General features: G+C 42.2%; 1 protein-coding gene across 4 annotated transcripts in view; it reads left to right on the top strand.

Annotated features, from left to right (window-relative positions):
* The window catches only part of ZPLD1 (zona pellucida like domain containing 1), a 108,214-nt gene that overhangs the window by 14,050 nt on the left and 80,046 nt on the right, over positions 1 to 14,118 (top strand). For 2 of the 4 annotated variants that reach the window (XM_080576553.1, XM_080576556.1), the window contains one exon: positions 5,659 to 5,858. The exons of the other annotated variants lie outside the window; for them this stretch is intronic. The gene's annotated coding sequence lies outside the window, so the exon portion shown is untranslated. The remainder of the gene's footprint in view (positions 1 to 5,658; positions 5,859 to 14,118) is intronic. 4 annotated transcript variants of the gene reach the window in all.

Raw genomic sequence — 14,118 nt, 5'->3', positions numbered from 1 at the left:
TCAAGCTGATGGGTAGTCTGGTGCTTCAGCACCCGGGGCCTCCAAGGACTGTGTGTCAGTCCCTGCTGCAACCTGGTGCCTGCAAGGGGATGGGCAGGATGGGGGCATCACCCCTGCTCCTGTCCTGGCTGATGGAGCAGCTGTGCTGCTGTACCCTGCCACTGCTGCTGGGATGGGCCTTGGTGTGGAGGGTAAGCAATACCTAGGATTGGCCCTCTCCTGCCTAATCACTTGCCCCCTTTCCTCAGCTTGTGAAAAAGGACTGTGATATGTATTGGTCCTATCTGAATTCAGATGGATCAGGGCTCTAACATGGGCTTATCCCACCCTTTACAAGTAATAGATTTTTTTTTTGAATTAAAGAAACTGAAGATAATTTGCTGCTTGCATTATTTTTTTTTTTCAAGGAGTAGCAAAGATAAGCTGTGGTATTATGGCATCAGTGCTGTGGCTGGATCATTGGTGGTAATGCTGAATGTGAACCAGCTGGATTGAGGCTCTCTTCACTCAGGCAGGTGCCTATTGCTTTTGCATGATGAGTGAACAGCTTGGGGGTATCAGACTAGTGGTGGCCAGCTCTCTCCAGTGTTTTCCTCTTTCAAAGAGCCTCTTCTTCTGTTGTACTAGGGCACGTACTGAGGAAAGGAAAAGGAGGTAAATATCTGTGCAGCTGTTTTATCATTCCATGAGGGCTTCATCCTCCTGCTGCACTGATGGGGAATACATGTGCAATCTCTACTGTCACAGGCCCCTGAGTTTGGGCTGGAGTGATGAACTTGTGGTGTACCAGGCTGTGTGGCTTGGGGTCAGCAGGGCTGTGAGCAGTAGAAAACATTTTGCTTGGTACAAGGAGATATGAGTGTTGGGGTGCTAGATCCATCTGCGTGGAGACTCCATCTAATTTCTGCTGAAGATTTTTCTGAGGGAAATATTGCTTCTTGTGTAAGATGGTGGGTACTTTATGCCAGCCTTGGGTGTTACGTATTTGTCCTCTAAAACATAACGCTTGCAAGCGCTGCTGTTCTTGAATTAAACTTTCTAGTATTTTTTCCTAGAAAGAGCTGGTGTGCTTGTACTGGTGGTGTTTCAGTATGCCATGGTGAGGGATGAAGGCATACAAAGCACAATCCTGCTGTGGGGTGAGGGAAGGGAGACAAGTGTGGTTGTCTGGAGCTTAGTGACAGCTCAGACGCTGGAGCAAGGCTTTGAGTAGGGCACGTTGTGTAGCTGGTCTGCCAATTGGCATGCGTCTTGAAAGCACTCATACAAAAATGTGAAATACACTATTTCTAGGTGAAAGGCTTCTACGTACAAGTGTGGGCATAGGAGCATACAAATAAAATGCCTCAGGAAGAACCTTCTTAAAATGATAACCAGTACTTTAAAGGGGTGAATATTTTGGTCTTTTTCCATATTTAAGAAAAAGGAAAAAGACCTTAGCAAGTCCTTTGATCGGTCTAGCAACCCCTCCTGAATTCTTCAGGTCAGTGTCTCTTAGCAGGGAGACTAAATAGCTGATGCTGGAAGATCTGGTTTTGCTACAAGCAGAACACGTAGTTAGTTACACAAGCAGCTGTCTGTTTCCTGAAAAAACATACTGTGTATGCAGTTACATCTGCTGGAGTCCAAGGCTTGCTGGTCACACTTTCCATCTGTCTTTTCCAAGTACCTTGACCATGGCTGGAGCTTTTCCTGATATTCCTTCATCAGTTCTCTTGCTTTCTCTAATTCTCTAAAGGCTTTCAGCAATGAAGGGTTGTGTGTACAACTCAAATGAACAGATCTCATGGAAGGGAGCAAGGATGTATCTTAGACATCACTTCAAAGACAGTTTTGAAGTAGAATTTTAGGGCAGGTGGAAATATTCTTGGAGGGACTTATTTTTAGAGGAATAAACACCCCTAGTATTCTCATTTTGTGTGATCCAGATCAAAATTTGTAATGGTCTACAGTAAAACATTGAACATCCATTCAGCTTTATGCTAAAAGCAAACTCAAGTGGTGCAGTGGCAATGCTGTGGGAATTCCTTGTGTAAAAGCAGAAAGATCAAACTGATGCTTGTTATGGAAAGGAGAAACTAGCTGTGGCGTGGGTTGGAAGTGCAAGACTCAGTAACAGACTGTGCTCCATTAAGCACAGACTTGCTGAGACTCTGTAGTACTTAAAAGTGTAAAAGGGAGGCTATGTACTTGTCATGGGTTGGACTATACAGGCTGTAAAAGCTGGATGAAAAGGTTGCAGCAGGATTAGACCTGGGACGGCAGGTGTTCACACACAAAAAGAAATCTGATCAGAGTAAAAAAAAAACTTAATCTGTGCGCACTTCTTTTGGGACTAGAGAGCCTTCTCATTTCCCAGACAATGCTGGCATCATGTGGCCACTTCATTTAGCTCACCTTGTATTAAAATATCTTTGAAGAATACTTGCTGTTCCTCAGCATCTTTCTGCATAGAATCCCTCAAAACTCACAAATGCCCCAACGCAGCTGCTTCATTTGCCTGAATGCACTGGGACACTACCCCCATTTTATACAAGGCATGAGGAGTTTTAATTGATGGCTTGGGAATTTCATTTTCTGACCAAACGTTACTGATCATATTTTTCAAATAAATGGAATCTGTAATGATGCTTTCATGGGGACTTTGAAAAGGAGTACTATTCTGTAGAAGATTTTTAGTAAAAGAGGCTTCTGTGGCAGCTGGAAAATTGAAGAAAACTGCATGTCTGATTCTGAATTTAATAATCCAGGCTGCAGAAAATAAAAGTAATTTTAAAGCAATACTACTGGTATTCTGGAAGAATGGAAACCTGGGTAGAGATGGTAGAGATACTATCTAATACTAATTGAAGTGGGATCCTGTTACACAGACAAGACTGATTGAAAGAATTTTGCAAAATTTCCCCTGAAGCTCAAGTAAATAAAGCCTAGGTAGTATAGCTTTAATCAATGGTACTAATAACTTATTAACCTCCATATGAAATAATCTGCCAAGAATAAAAAGCAGAATCTGTTCAGGGGAGTTCTTCTTTGAAGTTCTGTACATCCAGATAAAATGGCAAACTTGGCAAGAAGCATAAAACGCACAAAATGAAGGTATTTCTCCCAGCAGTGTTTCAGACTGAGAAACAAATGATACAGCCTTCTGAAACAAGAAGACAAAGCATGTGCGTGATTACACACTTCTGTAAGCCTACAGATGAGCTATGTATGCTTACATACATTTCTATACATAGAAAAGTTTGTGCACATGCACAGCTATACTTCTCTGCAGAGACAGTTTAAACTAAAAAAAAAACAAAACAAAACTTGGATGGAAGAGGAGTGAAACTATCAAGTGCAAAGCTAATGACAAAGCTGGTAAGTCTTCAAACACTGAAGCTAACTCTTAGGTCTTCCGATACCTATACCTGCAAGCAGGAAGTCATTTACCAGGAACAAAATGCCTAGTTAAGTATGCAATGCTAGCTGTCTAAAGCCAGGCATGTGTTTAAGTAAATAATGTGAAGAGTTAAGGCTATGACTTTAGAGCTCCTGTGAACTTGTAAAATTATGTGTTTAGGTGACAGGGAACTTTTAATCTGATTTGATATCTTGTTTCAGATTGGTTGCTCTTGGTTAAAATGTGTAGTGTGGATCGTGTTTGGAGTAGATAAGGTACAAAATTACATAATGCAAAGAGATTCTTGGGCATCTACATTGCCTAGTAAAATGTAGTTACTTGACTGTTTTTGCATCTAGCTGAAAATCCATGGCACGTCACTAAACTTCTTCATTGTCACGTAGGTTCTAGTGCAGTTTCCTGGAAAAGCTCCCTACATCTACAGCAGACGCAGCAAATTCAGACTGATTGAAGTTAGTACTGCAGGGTATGAATGCAGGCCCTTGGCCTTTCTATGATATATTATTTTCTACAGCTTCTATCCAAAAAGGAAGAAACTTATTTGTTCTTTCTCTATAGACGATAAAATAGAAAGAGCACTATATACATATACCTACTCTGTATGTGGCTTACTAGACCATTTTTCTTAAAAACTGCTTTTTTTTTTTGCCATGCTGGTTCTTACAGATGTGTAGACAGAAAGGAAGCAAAAATAGTGTGTGCTGTTCTGTCTTTTTCTCCTGTGATTTTGAACAGGAGACTGTCTGTGTTAAAGCACGGCTGTATACGTGTTGAACTCACCATTATTGAGAGAGCTCACTGTTGTGGTAGGACTCAATGCAAAGCTGTTAAGCAGGTAATTCTTTTCCTGAGTGTGCTGGAAGGGGGTGAATGGGATAGAAAAGGAAAATGAGAAGGTAAATAATGTGACTGAGGAGAGCAGAACAGGTTCTTCTGCTTAACTCTGGAGCTAGGGAAAAAGTGAGACTCCTGGTTGGTAGGTTACTCTGTCTTTAATTGTAGCTCTGCCTTCTCTGTTCTTCTGACTGGAACAATGAGCTCTTTAATACATATTTTTAGAGGCTTTTGTCTAGCTCTGTGAGTGAAAAATGGGACCTGTCATTAGTGATCTTAATCATTTTGGGCCATGATGGCAGACAGTCTTCCTGATGACAATGTGTCTGTACTGGAGCTGTAGCGAGCAGGTGTTGGCAGACAAACAGAAGCCCATCTTTTCAAGGCAAACAGAGCCTATAACTTATGATACCACAGGAAAAAAAAATTACCTTGGCTGTGAAAGAACAAATGAGCTGGTTGATTTTTTTTCTAAACTGTTACCTCACCTTTTCACTCTAATTTCTCAATGGAGTTAGTTCTAGCAAGTGACAGAGAGCTGCCACCGAATGTGGCAGCAGTGTATGTTCTATGCTCTGCGGAATATTTTCTATGAAGCTGTGCATTGAAGGAGGGACTGGGATGTGAAATGAAATGTAAGAAATTCAAAATATGAAGCACTATGTACATGCTGTGAAGTGAATATACCAAAGTGTTTAATGTAGTTAAGCTCAGGGCTACCTCTTTGAGGAAAGAGGAAAACCTGTTAAATACTTTTCTCTTTTTTTTTTCAGAAGGAGGAAGGAAAAGAGGCCCTTAAATATATTGTATCTTGGTTTTCTACCTAGTTTACTAAGGACAAAGATTGTGTGTTTAAAGTATCTTTGTAATCATTGTGACAGAACTCAATATATATGGAAGCTTCAACCCTGTTTTTTATGGATGAGAAATGGAAGAGATAACTGTTATCAGCTCAAATGCTCCAGGGAAAATTTATCACTGAACTAGAAATGTTGTCCAATTTCCCCCATTAAGTAAATTAGTCTTTCCTTAAACTTTAAAAGAGGCCAGAGCCCTGGTAAATATAGGACAATGAAGCTGTTCTTGCTGCAAAAATCCACCCCTGTTGCCCTGGAACCCCCCTCCCCTCCAGAAAATTAAATAAATCAGGGCTGGCAAGAGTGTGTTGCTACAGGAATTGGTAGATTTTAGTTTTGGGGGGAGAATGCACTTAAAACTTCAAGAGCAAAGCATTCCTTTGAAGATATTTCTACTGCAGCCCCTATCCTTTCATATATTTTTTTTTATATATGAAGCCCTATCACCATATTGATAAATATTCTTCAGAATCACTCTGGCAGGGGTAAGAAGAATTGGCCTATTGATATCTCAGCATTTCTGTTTCCAAACACCCCCCCCCCCCCGCTTTTTTTTTTTTAAAGGCCACAAGACTGCTGCCAGCCTGGCTGGTGTTAATACTGCTACTCCATGATGCTTTCTGGCAGTTGTTCTGGCTGTCTGCTTGACGTCCTTGCAAGGTGGATCTGGCCTGTGGGGCTGGAGGAGAAGCTTGCAATGCTGCCTGGTAAAATGCAAAACACTTACCTACCTGAGGGAAGGAGCGTGGGAACTATGCTTAGTGGTAAGGCCTGAGAATAAATAAAAACAGGTAACACCACAAGGGGTAACAGGTGTCTTGTAGATCTTGGCCACAGACTGAATTAGTGCTGTTGGAAAACAACTGGGGAGAGAGTTTTGTGAAAACTGGTTTAGTGGTGGAGGTGCCCAGGATTTATCTGTCTGCTCGGGACAACCTTTCTTCTCTTTCCTCAACCACTAGCTGCGTTCTTGTCTCATCCTCACCTGGTATTACATTTTTGACTTTGATTTTCTGTCCTCGCAATGTTAGCTGAGAGGCTATTTTCATGATGGGTGCTCTTCTGAGAAGGTCACCGCAAGCTCTGCAGGCAGCATTCCTTGTTCCCATCACATAGCTTTACTACAGTCTGGCTTGTGAATAAAAACATGAGTTTGCTGCTGCTGTTCCATTTTTCCCCAAATACTTATCATAAGGTTTATCGATGCTAGTGTGGGCTTTTTAAAGTTACAAAGTGAAATTGGTAACTGTATTAAACGATGGCATCAGACATGGAACAGATTCTCTTTCAGCCTCCCCAAGACTCGAAATTTCACGTCTTTGACATTTTCCTAAGTGTTCAAATTCTCTGTAATTTAGAAATTAATCAACTGAACCCTTCCAACACTTTTAATGAGAACTACCTATAATCTGTAGCAATAACTTCAATATAGTTTATCTTACCCTGGTAATAAAAACATGCTACATGACTTTAATCTAGTGTTGTGGAATACTTCTGGGTATTTTTTAGATTAGCATAAGGGCACACTGCTGGAAGAAACACCATGGGAAGAAATTATATTATTAATCAAACCAAAGCACAGAGTTCTCCACATAGTGGCTTTAAAATGCCCAAGATAATCCTTAATTGAAATGTTATAGAAAATAACAGTGAGAAACTGTGTACTTGGTGCTTAATTAACTTACATTGTATGTTCAGTGGTTTATGTGAGACAGTGGGACCAAAATGCAACTGTGATGCAAGATGTTGCCAGCAGTCAGTTTATCTATGATCTAATAATAAATTTTGACTTAGATTAATAAACACTTTCTTAATTAAACAGTCAGCGTCATTCCTTATTGCATGTTGATGGCTGATACCATTTGCATGTGTTGTCTTCTATTCAGCACTCATCTTTTCTTGTGATGATTATCTCTCAAACAAAGAAACCAGGTTTTAATGATTTATTTTTTTTATCAGCATCTGCCATATAACTGATTGCATTTTCTTCTGCATTCTTTTATCGAAGTCCAGGCTGCATTTTTTGCTGTCTGTGGCTGTGAAAAGATTGTGGGAAATGCAAAGAAATTGATTTTATACAAAAAGCTTATGCTGGTGGTCCTTCACATGGTTGCTGTTTGTGCCCTGGGCCAAGTGTAGAGAGACAGCTGTGACCCCCTGGAGGAAGGCACCAGCCTGGGTGTTGTTCACTTTGCTTTTGCTTCTCTGGGGCATGTACCTAGAGGAGGGTGTCCAGCTACAGACAACAGATACAGCTAATCCTGTAAATGACAAGGCATTACTGATGTACTCTTCCTGAGCAAGCAGACACGTTGCTGCAGCTAGGTCCCAGCTGTGGGTTTTCATGCTGCCAAAAGCTACTTCCACAACCAGTCAGTGCCTGGGCCCACTGTAAGCCCTTCCCTCTTGGGTTAGCAGATGTGCTCTCCTCTTCCCCCAGCACAGCAGAGTTTACAACAACATCTTATCTGCAGGATCTGGGTCAGGGCTCTCCCAGAACCTCTGCTGGGACCTGGGGTGGGATGGACAGCAGTGAGGGTGAGCAAAGTTTTCCCTCTTAGCTCAGCTGAGCTCTCACTCGCCTGGATCAGCAGGTGAGTGTTGGTGGTATCTTGTAATATGCAGAGCTGCCTCTGTTTTATATCATAAATGGGAAATAAGTGCTGCCTGTTACAGGGTCTTGTGTATCTCAGGCGATGCAAGGATACTGAGTGAGCAGAGTCTGGCCTCTAGTGGCCTGTTTGCAACAGATACTGGAAGCTGGGGATTGCTGGGCTGCTTATACGTGGACTCATCTATTCCCTCGGGTCCTTTCTGAATTAATATCTGCACATCTGAAAGAAAAGGACCACCAAACACCTGTGATAACTAGCTTGCTTGATAGCAGGCACCAGGTCGGGTGAGATGAAACAGCACAAATAGCACTGTGGGCATCTGTGTTTTGCAGTGGAAGAGCTGTCAGTGTAAGGGGTGTACCTTTTTTTAAATGGAGCCACAATTTAATCACCAGTCACAATTGTTGCAGAAGCGTTGGTACTTCTGTTAAACATACAGTAGAATTTTCAGTAAACTAAGAGCTCTAATAGATCAGATTTTTCAAACAAGGACTAAGTAAATATTATACTGCAGTAGCTTTATTAATATTTGTTTACTTCTCTAATTTGCAAAGCTCAGTTGCAGGGACTTTGGCCACCCTGTGCATCTGAGATGCTCTACTACAACTTGAGTCTCAGTTGTGCAGCAGCAGTGCAGGCTGGGTGTCAGAGGACATAAGCTTCCAAAGCTCCAGCCTGTCCCAGTTGGCTTATAGCACTATCTACCACCTTCCACCAGAGAATTGAAAAAGCAAATATGGTCATCCTGGGCACGTTAGGTATGAAAGCAAGCCCTTATCCAACAAATGCTGTACACCTTTGAGACAGTAAGTTCCCTGAAGTACAGACTTAACAGCAACAATGGCAGTGCTAACAATCAGTTCATCCATTTATCTGTGATCTTCAGTTGTAATCCGGAGTAGTACAAGCATGAAATGGGCAAGGTGGATCAAGTGATGTTTTATCTTGTATTTGTTTTCTGGGGGATGTGTGGAATATTACTGCTCATCTTCCATAACATCCTTCCATAAGTGTACACATCCTCACTCTCCCACAGCCTGTGGGGTGCTTATATCTTCAGATAACTGGAAGAAAGTTGTTACTAGTGCTCACTAAATGCAAAACATTCTTTGCAATAAGAACTGTTTTTGACTCTGTGCTTCTGACTCAAACATGAGCAAATTGTAAAAGTGCGTGGGTGCAAAGCGTGCCTTCCATGCCTGTCCATCGCACCCTTGACTCAGAGGTTATTTCCTCCAGAGGCATCTGGCCCTGCTTCAGCAGTGACTCAACTTGTTGATGGCTCTGATCACCACAAATGACATCCTGGCATATTAAGCAAAGTTGAAACTGGCCCTGACTTTATCTTAAATGTGCTACAGCTAAGCAGCTACTTTGTGAACATGAGTCATCCCTGTAGCTGGGCCAGAAAAGTCTGAGTTAATTGGGAATAATGACTTCCACAGACAATGCTCTTGTGTTTTCCAACCAGAGCCCTGTGTTGTTTCAAGATCTTGGTGGCTAGGCTTGGTAGCTTCCTTACCCTGGAAGAGAAACCTGGGAAATAAAGCAGAGCTGAACTCTTGTTCTGTCTCTGCCTAGTGTCTGCTCTGGTGACTTAGCTTTGAGTGTGAGGGGAGCTCTGGGGTGTTCTGCTTGCAGTGGTTTCTTGCATGTGATCATGCTCAACAATGAATGCCTGCAAGAGCATTGCAGGGACTGGTTAGGACACATTTAGGTTTTCAGAAGTACATAAACCAAATGTCATAACATTGGTGCTTCTAAAACTTGCATTGAGTATTGTCCTTCAAAGGCTTTTTCACAGGTCAATTTATTTTTTTCCTTTATAAAATAATTGCAGGATTTTTTTTGTAAGTTTATCTTTATTAAAATGGACACATGCTTTCTGGTGAGGTTACCCCTGGAGACAGGTAATGTGAGAATGCCCCGAGGTGGTGAAGATGAAAAAAAGCTTAATGGTCATTTGTTCTTCACTGTTTTGGGCTACAGGGAAGACTTAAAAAACTGCTTTCTCTTTAGACTGGGGACCTTTGTCCCTGTTCTTGAAGGTGTGCTGGGGTGAGTGGTAAAAAACTAACTTTGAGTTGTACCTGCATAATACAGGAAAAACCTTTTTAACATGAACATCTGTGGACAGTTGTCTTTGTAATGAGACTGGGAAATGGTGGTGTCTCAGAAATCCCTGAAAAGCTATGGCTGGGCAAAACTGACTTGGGCCAAGTTACATTTTCAGTATTTTCATATTTAGTCACAAAAATATTTCCTAGCTGATTCCCAGAGAGTTTAGGATGCTGCCTGGAAAGAAACAGGTTTTCTTTATGCTTGGAAAAAGCAATAGCTTTTGGAACAAAAGTATTCAAATGGTAGACTAAGCAGTGATGGTAACAGGCAAACAGGGAAAACATCCTCCCTGTCTGGGCTGCTTGATGGAGGGCTCACTGCAGCAGCTTTGTGGTGAACAGACAATGTGCTCTCACTGCCTTTTGTGTGCAGATGGATGCTTGAGAGGCAGGATGGAGTCAGCTTTGCTGGTGTTTGAGCATGATAATGCCTGTCAGTCTGGGGCTAGGAAAAGGATCTGTGTGAGGGAAAGAATAGGGAGACAGTATAAGATATGAAAGTAGACCCTTGTCTGAATGAGCAGTGTTTTCTAGCATATCTGCTCTTCACAGGCATAAACTCAATATCCAATTTATTTTGTAGCAAGAAACTAGTACCTTTGAAGTCCTCTAACTGGACAAAGATTTGTTACATTTGCATCTTCTCTTCTAGCTCAGACCTCTTTGTTCTCATCTGGCATTCTGATTTCTGCATTAGTCGATGCTTTAGGGAAAGGTAAAGAAAGAAAATGAATGTCTCAAAATGTAGTGCATCTGTATAAATTGTGGAGAGCTGTGTGTGAGAGACACTTCTTTGTCTGTAAGGATGATCTGCCTGTGCAGTGAAGCAAAAAATCTGATTATTTTTGTATTCCAACCTTTATTATAGCTTGTGCAGCTAAAAACATTACTAATGTAAATAAAACGATGCAACTTTTCCTAGGCAGCATAATCCTCTTTAATTTTTGGAGGCAGTGATTCCCCCTGCTTCTGTGTAGCCCGTGTGGGTAACTGTTCTTTGTCCCACAACTTACTTTCAGTGTAGTTGTGGGATAAGGGACTAACGGAGCGTCTTTGCTTTCTCACTTGATGTAAAACTGAGCACTTTGCAAGGGTTTAGACTTATGTTGGTGTCTTTTTTTTCCTGCTGAAAACCTAAGCCTCTTGAGTGTCAGGTCAGAAGCATCCCTATTTCCTGAGATGGGTCAGGAGCACAAGGCGTGACTATCGGTGTATTTTGGCATATGCCACAGGGCTGGGTCTGCTGGGTGCCAGCAGCCAAGAGTAACAGCAGGCAGAGAGCTGCAGTTGAGGCAGACCCTGCAGATGGCAGCAGAAGAGCACCAAAGGCAGAGCATCCCCAGCCCAGCCGCAGCTGGAAGCTGCTGGATGATTTCGTCGGAGTTGCGCTGCAGGTCCCAAGGACCATTGTGGCCCGCGCTGGAGTTTGACACCTGGCATTCAGGCATGGTGAGGGGAAGATGCTTTGGAAGAAAGCGGACGGCTTAAGGTGGGGGGGAAAGGCCTTCAGTGATGAGTGCATTCTACTATGTTTTCAGGTGACACCCTCCGGGTGTCCTGTTACTGCTCATCTGTGAATACTGGCAAAGGGCCCTGAGCTGGGGTGTTGTTTCCCATGAAACTTAACTCTAGTTGAGATTAATGCCCTTGTTCTCAGCTCAGGCCAAGGAATGCTTTCTGAAAAGCAGGAGAGGTTCCCTGATACCTATTAGAAAAAATGATCTAAGCTCATAGTTAGCACTTTCTCCTGTGAAACATGAGTTCAGGAGCCTGCACATGGGAGAAGGAACTGAAGTCATGTCATGAGTGGTTGCTCCACCACCTGAGGGCTGTAGTTGCTGTGGCTAAAGGCTATTGCAAGAGCCGTAGGGTTCTCAGTTTGCTGAGCCCCTGTGACTGTCCTCCCAGATGTGTTATAGGGTGGGAGGCAGGCATCTGCTCTGAATTCCAATCACTTCTAGAGATGTCAGTTTATCCTGGGAAAATCTTCAGCCAGCTGCTGAAGCCAGTTATGAGCCTGCTTTGCACGGTTGGCTTATGTGCCAGGATCTAGCTCTGGGTGTCTGTTATGATTATTTATTACAGTGGGTGAATGTAATCATTATAGCAGGTTTAAGAGGCCATTTACTGTATATAATATACTGAATAAAATCAGCAGTTATTAAACTGTTAGTAAAAGCACCCACAGCAATGGATCTGGTGTTCTGACATCAATCAAAGTAAGACTGCTATGAAAAAAGGCTATTGCCCATGCAAAGCAACTCCTCTTCGGCAGCATTTTTATTATATCTCTTTAATACACATGCAGGTGGTAGTACATAACCTCTGGAAGATGTGCAATTAAACCATGTACTTATACTCGTTTCAGAACTCATGCCAGTATACCAGTTTTATGTCTGCAGTCGTGTTTGTACTACTGGTTTCTCAAAATCACCATAAAAATTAAAGGCAGTATTCTATATAATGTGGTTTATTGAGCATATTGAACAGTAATACACAGATCCATGAACCTGTGTGCAGCCAGATACCCCTAAGTCATGGCTGTAGTACTTGCAGGCTTGAAAATGAGCTCAAAAATTGAGTTGGCTATTAATATAAGGGTCAGCAGGATGAGTGCTTTGCTTTGTAATTACCAAACCTCCTGTTGAAATCTAGAGTGCTAGAAGGCCAGCTGAGGGTGTGTGTCATTTCCCCCTCCCTCCCCCACTTTTTAACCAAGTGATTTATCTGCTTTAACAAAAAGCTTCATCTGGCTCCTAATATTTTGCAGCACTGTGAAGTCAAAACAGTTAAATAGTTTTACGAAAATGTGGTGATTTTTTTTAAGTGGTGAATTTCAGAAGCACTGCTGTTAGGAATTTCCTGATGCAAATTGGTTTGATACTTCGGGTTGTCACAGTACTGGGGAGTGGGAGTGAAGAGCGGATCACAATACAAAACCTCAGCTGTGATATGAGAAGTGTAGGGTTTAAACATCTAGGTTTGACTTGGGTAAAGATTGGAAGTAAGGACTGTCTCAGGTAAGTTCCTGTTGGTTAAAGGATGTTGCAAGGTGTCACCTGCAGCCTCATGGTTGGCCATGTCTTACTTTGCTTTAAATACTTAGGAGTTGGAGAGAATAACTATCCCCAGTGGTGACGGCTTCTTGGCACAAGGAATATTTGGATTTGAATCTCAGTTTTGATAATAACTTAAATATTTGTAGGTCAACAAAAAAGGCAGGTCCCACTTAGCACTACACATGGGCTAGTAGTTGAGCACTTCTTTTGGAAGGAAAATCTAGTTCATAAGGATCCTTCTGCAGAGAAAGTTTGTCTCTCACATCCTGTGATTGTTGTAAGCTCCAGGCCACCTTAAGCAATGCAAGTGGAATTGCACTGAAACCGGTCATTAAAATGCCAAGAATTTAATTTTCTGAGCTCAGTCCTTTTGCCTTTGCTGAAAGCGGCTAACAGGTGAGGAGGAAAGGGAAACATGCCATGGATTGAACAGTGCATTGAGTTTTAAGTGACTGAACTTTGACAGATTGTTTCAGAAACATTTCTGAATCAATATTCCCCCTTCTTTCCCCCTCATTTATTTCAGTTACTGGACTTGCATTCTAGAGAAATTTAGCCAACTTTTATATTGGAGCCCCGGTACTTACGGTAACTGCTTGGGGTCATGTCCATGTGGTCATCTGTGTGCCTGTTGCTCCTGTGGTGCATTAGCTTAACTCATGCTGCTTCTCATTGAGAAAGCATTTTCCATACTAGCTTGGCTTGAGGAAAACAAGCTAGCATGGCAGCTTGTGAAGAGGCAGGTGATAGCAGGTGTGCCAGAGTGCACGTGGAATGTATAGATATTTCTGCAGCCTGGGACACAATGAAGAATGCTGGTTTAAGTGAAGTTGTTTGTATAGTGCTCTGTTCTCTAGGTCTGTTATGCTTTGGTGCTGGGGAGTGGGAAGAATAGCATTAACAATTTCCACTGGACCAGGAAGTGTGGACCCCTAGGGGAGAGGCTGGCAACAGGTTGAGTGAGGCAAAGGTCAATGAAAAGGAGCATTGGCGTTGCTGCCATTAAAATTTCTATTAAGCCAATGAGACTTCTGAGTACTCACTACTTCCAGAAGACTGTAGGACAACTCCTACTGAATAGTGTCTGTTACAGAAGCATTGTAAAACTAAGGTGTGAGGATGAAGAAGGGCATCAAGAGATCGTACACATCTCTGAGTCAAGACAGAATTGAGTCTGAGTCACTCAAGTGTCTTAAATGGAAAAAGCAATACAACAGGCACAGGGATGGA

This window comes from Anser brachyrhynchus (genome assembly GCF_964034855.1).
Source record: "Anser brachyrhynchus genome assembly, chromosome: 1".
NCBI lineage: Eukaryota > Metazoa > Chordata > Aves > Anseriformes > Anatidae > Anser > Anser brachyrhynchus.
Note: the sequence above shows the minus strand (reverse complement) of the source record. Positions and strands in the feature narration are given on the sequence as shown.